At 40.2% G+C, this 8,095-nt stretch overlaps 1 protein-coding gene and 2 pseudogenes across 1 annotated transcript in view; all 3 read right to left on the bottom strand.

Moving 5' to 3' along the window:
• The window catches only part of ASTN2 (astrotactin 2), an 843,256-nt gene that overhangs the window by 170,567 nt on the left and 664,594 nt on the right, over positions 1–8,095 (bottom strand). The gene's annotated exons all lie outside the window — the stretch shown is intronic.
• LOC111740323 lies at positions 2,639–2,757 on the bottom strand (annotated as a pseudogene).
• On the bottom strand, positions 3,855–3,973 carry LOC111740324 (annotated as a pseudogene).

Consider the following 8,095-nt stretch of genomic DNA (forward strand, 5'->3'; position numbering starts at 1 on the left):
CAGTGTACAGGGAAGAACCAATGATGAGGTAGTTAGTCTCTATAGTTTATATGTTGGGAACACAGGCTATGAAACCAGAAAAGCATGTGTTTAAATCCTGTTTCCATTATTGGCTGTGTGACTTTAACAAGAGGTTTCTCCTCCTAAGCTTCAGTTTCCTTTAGCTACATGAAAGTTATGTTTTGAATACCCACTACGTGCACTAAAGATAGAGACTATTGTGACCCAGGACAAATCCAAAAGTCTAGTAGCAAAAGATTTGGATTCTACCCCTAATTCTGTCCTCTGTCTAGTAAGTCAATAGATAAGACTCTTACAGTATAGTATTGATAGGTGGAACTAGAGACAACAAAAACAGTAAATATTTGACTCAATAGGAAAATACTTGACACAAAATAAAAGAAGGATGTTCCATTAGTGAGAAAACAGGCTGCTTAGTGAGCAAGCTGTTATTGAGTCTATTCAAACACAAGCTCTTGCAAAGTATGGTATAGAAGAATTGTTAATTTGGAGAACATGGTAATGGTATGAAGGATATTCCTGGAGTTATCTTTTAGAAATACAAACTTTCACATTTACAATAAAACTACATAATATTTAAAGTGTGAGAGCAGGTGATGCAGCCTTGGTGTGAGTTGATGATCATGGTTAAAACTAGAAGGGGGTAGGTACACAGAGGTCTATTACATTGTTTTCTCTACCTTCATATGTGTTATACTTTTCCAAACTAAATTGTTTTGGGGTTGGAAAGCAGAAGATCCAGAGATTTAACAGTGCTCCCCCAAATGGGAAAATTGGGAGATGAAGTTAAAAACGAAAAGAAACTCATAGTCCAAGGAGAAGCCACATTCCTCGAGGGCTTCTCCTCCTCCCAGGACTTGAATTTATGGCCTGGAACCATTATACTCAGAAATGCTAGGAGTAACATGACCCTGTTGACCAGAGAAGGCACTGAGCACATTGACTGGCTGTGTAATGGTACGAACTCATGCTGCTTTCACGGCATCTGCCTGGTGAATTGTGAGGCACATCTGGAATGACTCTTTTTTTTTTTTCTTCTTAGATTAGAGAGAAATAGACAGAGAGAGTTGAATTGTTTGTGAATTCTCTCTGGGCCCTTAGCATCACTGCTGACTGAAGCTGCCTAATGACCCACGAAGAGCCCCCTGTGAGCTGGGCTCATCTCCAGCAGAGATGGGGCCTGCAGCTCGCTCTGTTCCTGGAAGCCCAGCACAGCCCTGGCTGGGGCTGTCTTTGCAGGACACCCTCAGATAAATGATGGCTGCGTGATAAATGAGTGGTGGCGAGGCAGCTGGAAAAGGGATTCCAGCCCTGGCTCTGACATTTGTTAGCCCTGTGAGGTTTCAGAGGGTGGTACCTACCCTTTCTGAGCCTCAGTTTCCTTATCTGTAAATGAAGATAAACATTGAAACCAGCATAGACCCCTTGAGAGGATTAAGGGAGCCAGTGTATGTGAAAACACCATGTAAGCGTACCAGTGCAAGTTGGCTACTCATTCGTTTTTCACTCAGCCATTCATTTATTTTCATTAAAAACATATTTACTATATGTCTATTATGTATCAAGTACTATACTAGGAGCTGTTGGTGCAATGCTGAAAGTTTATCCAGACCCTGGTCCCATAGAGTTTACCCCATAATGTAGAAAAATATTTGACTCAAAATAAGGAAAAATATTCTAAAAGTGGGGGAACCAGGATGCTTAGGGGTCACTGAGCAAGCTGTTACTGAGAATGTTAAACACAGGGTCCACAACCTTTGCGAAGTGTGGTAGAAAGGAATCAAGAAGTAGACTAGGGTTGGACTAGATGCTTGTATAATGCCTGCATTCCTGAGTTTACCTGCTCCTTCTTCCTCATAGGGACTGAAGTCATCATAAAATAACATAATAAAAGGTGGAGGACAAGAAGGAGGAGATGCAGACATTAATCAAATGATTACAAAACATAAAAGCATAATTAAAAACAGGGATAATTGCTACGAAGGAAAGATTAAAAGATTCAATAAAGTAAGTAAACAAATAAGCAAATAGGGGGATCTTATCAAATCCGGAAGCTTCAGCAATCTGGTAGGTGAGGAGCAGTTACCTCAGTGGAAATAAGTACGGGGAGGAGTGAAACACATTCTAAGGAGAAGAAAGAGCATGTGCAAAGATTTTTTGGCATGACCAAAAACAGTGTTTCCAGAAACTGGAAGATCACTGTGACCAGAGTCAGGAAAGCCAGGAGGGCAGGGGTATAAGACGAGTTTTAAGCAGTTGAAAGGGCCAGGCCAAGCAACACCTTGTAGGTAACTGTAAGCACCTTGGTTTTCGCCCTAAGAGCAACTGGAAGCCAGTTAAGGATTTTAATCAGGAAAATGATGTGTGTACGTTTTAGTTTCGAAAATATCATTCTGGCTACAAGGAAGAGAATCGATTAGAAGGGCAAAGTACATTGTTAGCCAGTTAGAAGGCTACTGCAATAGTCCAGGCAAAACTTGGACCGGACTGAGTAAAGGTGAACATGTTTGAGAATTTTTTTTTTTTTTTTTTTTTTTTTGGCAAGGCAATCCTTTGGTTGCCTTCACAGATTGCAAGGACCTTGTTAGCTTACAATCGCTTATTTTTGTATTTTTTATGCCTACAGCACCTAGTCTTTCTAGGTGGTCTCCCATCCAAGTATTAACCAGGCCTGACCCTGCTTAGCTTCCGAGATCAGATGGGATTGGGCTTGTTCAGGGTGGCATGGCCGTAGACAGGAGAAATTCTTAAAAGAAAAATTTACAGGATTCGTTAACGAGTTTTGGTGTTGGGGTTTTGGGCACAGACAGGAAGGAATGAGAGATACCAAAGATGTCTTTCTTATCGGTTTCAGGATTCCAAGAACTGAGATAGAAAACACTATCAAAGGATAAGCGGTTATCTATGGCAAATGAGGAGAAGCCACTATATTTCCATTGGATGGTAGAAACCAACCCTGGAATAAATGAGAGTGAATCAGTGGTGACAGCAGAAGTCACTGATTTTTAAAAAAATTTTGGGCATTAAGTAAAGACATCAAGACACTACAATTGGTGAAGAAGGTAATATTAATGCAGTGATAGTATCTATAGCATACATTAGACTTTCATTTATTATACTTCATTTAAAAAGTTGAAGGAGGTGGTAGCTAGTGGAGAGAGAATATAGTAAAGTGAGACAAAGCTCAGGTGCCCAGGTCAAACCCTGGCTCCACCAGTTCCTATTTGTAGGACATAAGCAAATAGGGGGATCTTATCAAATCCGGAAGCTTCAGCAATCTGGTAGGTGAGGAGCAGTTACCTCAGTGGAAATAAGTACGGGGAGGAGTGAAACACATTCCAAGGAGAAGAAAGAGCATGTGCAAAGATTTTTTGGCATGACCAAAAACAGTGTTTCCAGAAACTGGAAGATCACTGTGACCAGAGTCAGGAAAGCCAGGAGGGCAGGGGTATAAGACGAGTTTTAAGCAGTTGAAAGGGCCAGGCCAAGCAACACCTTGTAGGTAACTGTAAGCACCTTGGTTTTCGCCCTAAGAGCAACTGGAAGCCAGTTAAGGATTTTAATCAGGAAAATGATGTGTGTACGTTTTAGTTTCGAAAATATCATTCTGGCTACAAGGAAGAGAATCGATTAGAAGGGCAAAGTACATTGTTAGCCAGTTAGAAGGCTACTGCAATAGTCCAGGCAAAACTTGGACCGGACTGAGTAAAGGTGAACATGTTTGAGAAATTTTTTTTTTTTTTTTTTTTTTTTTTGGCAAGGCAATCCTTTGGTTGCCTTCACAGATTGCAAGGACCTTGTTAGCTTACAATCGCTTATTTTTGTATTTTTTATGCCTACAGCACCTAGTCTTTCTAGGTGGTCTCCCATCCAAGTATTAACCAGGCCTGACCCTGCTTAGCTTCCGAGATCAGATGGGATTGGGCTTGTTCAGGGTGGCATGGCCGTAGACAGGAGAAATTCTTAAAAGAAAAATTTACAGGATTCGTTAACGAGTTTTGGTGTTGGGGTTTTGGGCACAGACAGGAAGGAATGAGAGATACCAAAGATGTCTTTCTTATCGGTTTCAGGATTCCAAGAACTGAGATAGAAAACACTATCAAAGGATAAGCGGTTATTTATGGCAAATGAGGAGAAGCCACTATATTTCCATTGGATGGTAGAAACCAACCCTGGAATAAATGAGAGTGAATCAGTGGTGACAGCAGAAGTCACTGATTTTTAAAAAAATTTTGGGCATTAAGTAAAGACATCAAGACACTACAATTGGTGAAGAAGGTAATATTAATGCAGTGATAGTATCTATAGCATACATTAGACTTTCATTTATTATACTTCATTTAAAAAGTTGAAGGAGGTGGTAGCTAGTGGAGAGAGAATATAGTAAAGTGAGACAAAGCTCAGGTGCCCAGGTCAAACCCTGGCTCCACCAGTTCCTATTTGTAGGACCTTGGGGCAAAGTGATCGAACTTCTCCTTTCCTTAGTTTTCAAAATAGAACCCATCGCGCGGGGTTGATGAGAGAGTTTGGTGAGCTAAGTACATAAAGCACATGAGCTGAGCTCCCAGCACAACTGAAGTGCTCAGTAAATGGTTGTTATTAAAAGTACAAGGGAAAGACATTCTGTGTTCCCTTTTTTATTACATTTGCCAACTGAATTTGATGTGTCATGCGGTGGAAAGAAAAAAAACACAAATACTCTAATCTCTGACATGCAAAAATATTTGCATTCGCTAAGTCTGTATGCCTTGCATATTATTGAATCTGGTAGTCTTTTGGTTCCATGAAATAGCTACGTTTTCCAGTTTTGCAAGTAGGCAAGCCAAGCATTAAGTTCCTCTTTGGTAATTGACCGTGAGCATGTTGAATAATACGTCAATTATTTCCCCCCCGCTTTACTTTGATCTTCCATCTTGGCAAGGATTGCTTGACAGTCTGGTCCCTGGCCAGTTCACCTCCTTCTCAGAATGTGCAAGAGATGAAGAGGAAGTGGCCCATGAGAGCCGAGAAGATTTACTCCAGCTTATAAGTATTTGACTTTCTTAATCCCTCAGCAAGGAATTCCCTGAAGGAATTTCAGAATGAGAAAGACGTATTAACCATGATTTTGGGTAGTGGTTCTCGAGCTCAGTGTGCATCAGAATCGCCTGGGAAGCTTGTGAAGATGAAGATTTCAGCCTCGCCTCCCCAGAGAAACAGAAGCAGTAGGAAGAAGAATCTGGTCTTGTGGTTATCTTACCTTCCAGCAAATTTTAACAAATGTTTCCCGCATCCCGACCCAAGTGATTCTGATGGACTCTGAGACACTCTAAGATCCAGGTGCCACTCCTCACTAGGCACTTCTGACCTCCCTCATTCTGCTTTACTTTTTTTCTCCTTTCACTTTCTAATATGCTTTATCATTTACTATTCTGATTGTTTAGGTCTCCTACACATACATACTCCAGTCAAAATGAAGTCTCCAGATGGTGGAAATATATGCCTGTTTTGCTCCCTGATGTATCCCAAACAGCCAGAACAGGGCCTGGCCCATAGGAGACCCTTAGTAAATACTGTTAAAATTATTTGAATTCGGTTTCCTAGCCATCTCATATATGGACTCCGCAGTGGACACCGCAACCAACTGGTTCTCTTATTTTAGTGTTCTATAACATTTGAGTAAAGAACATTTAGAAAATGCACTGATACCATATATCTTTTTCCCAGAAAAAAAAATATAGTAACATATAATTCTGCATAAACTTTCTGGGGATGGAGATACAAAGACCCTTTAAAATCAGAGATCTGAAGACCTCAAATGAATAGCCTTTGCCATAAAACAGTCCTGGTCCCTGTAATTCCACCTTCGATTGTTGCTGTAGTCTTAGCCTAAAACACATCTAGGCGTGCCTTCCTCTTAAGCCCCAGTCTTGAAGGGCTCCTTATAGTCTACATGGTACCTAAACCCCTCAGCTCAGCATTCAAAGTTGCCCACAATTCAAACTTCTGCATAATACTTCTCCAGTTTTATCTCCCCCAAATCTTTCAGACTTGTCACAAGAGTGATAAACACATAAACTTTAGACACAGACATCTGGGTTTGAATTCTGACTCCACAAGTCACTAGCCGTGTGATCTTAGATAAATTATTTATCCCTTTAAAGACTCACGTTTTTGCTTTTTTTAAATTTGTGAAACATAGTTCAGGATGTAGTAAGAGGACACACATTAATATACACGAAACCCTTAAAAATGCCAGGGGTATGGCTGGCCCTCAGTAATTGCTGGGACTTTGTATGATTTCACTCATATGTGGGATATAAAACAAAAAGCAACCAAAGAAACAAATAAAACAAAACAAACAAACAAACAAACTCATAGATACAGACAACAGAATGGTGGTAACCAGAGGGGAGGGGGGGTGGGGAAGGGATGAAGAGGGTAAAGGTCAAAAATAAGGTGACTAGACTTTGGGTGGTGAGCACATAATAAAGTATACAGATGTTGTATTATAAAGTCGGACATCTAAAATTTATATAATGTTATTAACCAAGGTTACACCAATAAATTTACTAAGAAAAAATAAAAAAATTATTGGGCTTTATTGTTTCATATGTTTGGCACATAGTATTTGACATAACTTTCTTTCCCCTTTTCCAATATACTTTAGTCTGGACCAAGGTATGTAAAACTTTTTTTTTGTAAAGGACTAGACAGTAAACATTTCTGGCTTTGCACGACCTACTGTCATCAGCCATTGTTGCAGGAAAGCAGGCATTGATGATATATACACAGACGAGTTTAGCTATGTCTCATAAATTCTACTTATAAAAACCAGTAGAAGGCTGGATTTCACCAATGGGCCATATTTTTCAAACTCTGGCCTAGACTAGCTTTGGAATTTTAGAGACCTGGGTTCAAGCTTCTCTGAGCCTCAGTTTCCTCATCTATTAAATAGGGATAATAATAGTACTTCCCTCATAAGTTGTTGGATGGTTAGATGAGATAAAGCAGTAAAGCCCCTGACACAGTTTTTGGCACATAATATTATCTTCATCATCAATAGACTTACCTTAAGCTATTCCACTATCTGTCCACATGCACCTTCCCTGCCCCAAAAATCTTTTCCAGATTCTCCCTTTCATAATCTCTCTCTCTCTTTTCTAACACTGTTGGAATGTCTGTTGTATTATTTGAAAATAAATCATGCATTAATGTAGCATATGCAAGTAATTACAGTTACTTATGTGGCTCTTCTGCCTCGTTCACTGGACTACGAGCTCCTTGAAGGCACGATCTATGTCTCACTCCCCTCCGTATCCCATTTCCTAGCACGGTGTCTGGCACACACTCCGCACCTAATGCAAGGTGGTGGTGGTGCTACAATACAGTGGTGGTGATGGTGGTTGTGATGATGGTCGTGGTAATAACAGTGGGGGAGGAGCACAGACTTGGCTGGTCATTTCTTTTCAAAGAGCAGTCATTTGGAATTGTCTTCTCAGTTTGAGCCAATAAGTGTAAATAGAGAAAACAAGTCTTTCTGGCACAGAGGGAGGATCTGCTGGAAAGTCAGACAACCACAACAAGACCAAAATTATACACGGCTCTTCCTGGGACGGGATAAAAAGGAAAAAAAAAAAACAAAAAAAACAACTCACATTATCAAAAGTCAGGAGACCTGAGCACTAGAAAAGAATTATCGGGATCTATACAGTATTTTACAGTTTTCAAAACAATAAAACGAACGGGCTCCTAATTTTCCTACATGACAGCTCTGTGGAGAAATTTAGTGCCGCCCATTTCATAGATGAGAAAACTGAGTCTCAGGAAGAAGACAGACATTTGTGAGGGCAGAAGCCATGCCTGACTACTTCGAATTCAGATGTGGCTGTGTGACCTATATAGCAAGTCATTCTTCGTCTCTGGGTATCTGCTTTACTGTTTGTGAAATAAAGAGGTTGATCTGTAAAATAAACAGGATGTAATTTTAATAGTCAGCGCTACTCACAAATGCTGTGACTTTAGGATAGAGTACAAGACATGTCTATCTTTCTCTTCCCAATATTAATTTCAGGAGCAAAACTGGTACTATCTC

The sequence above is a fragment of the Pteropus vampyrus genome, unplaced genomic scaffold, assembly GCF_000151845.1.
Source record: "Pteropus vampyrus isolate Shadow unplaced genomic scaffold, Pvam_2.0 Scaffold61, whole genome shotgun sequence".
NCBI lineage: Eukaryota > Metazoa > Chordata > Mammalia > Chiroptera > Pteropodidae > Pteropus > Pteropus vampyrus.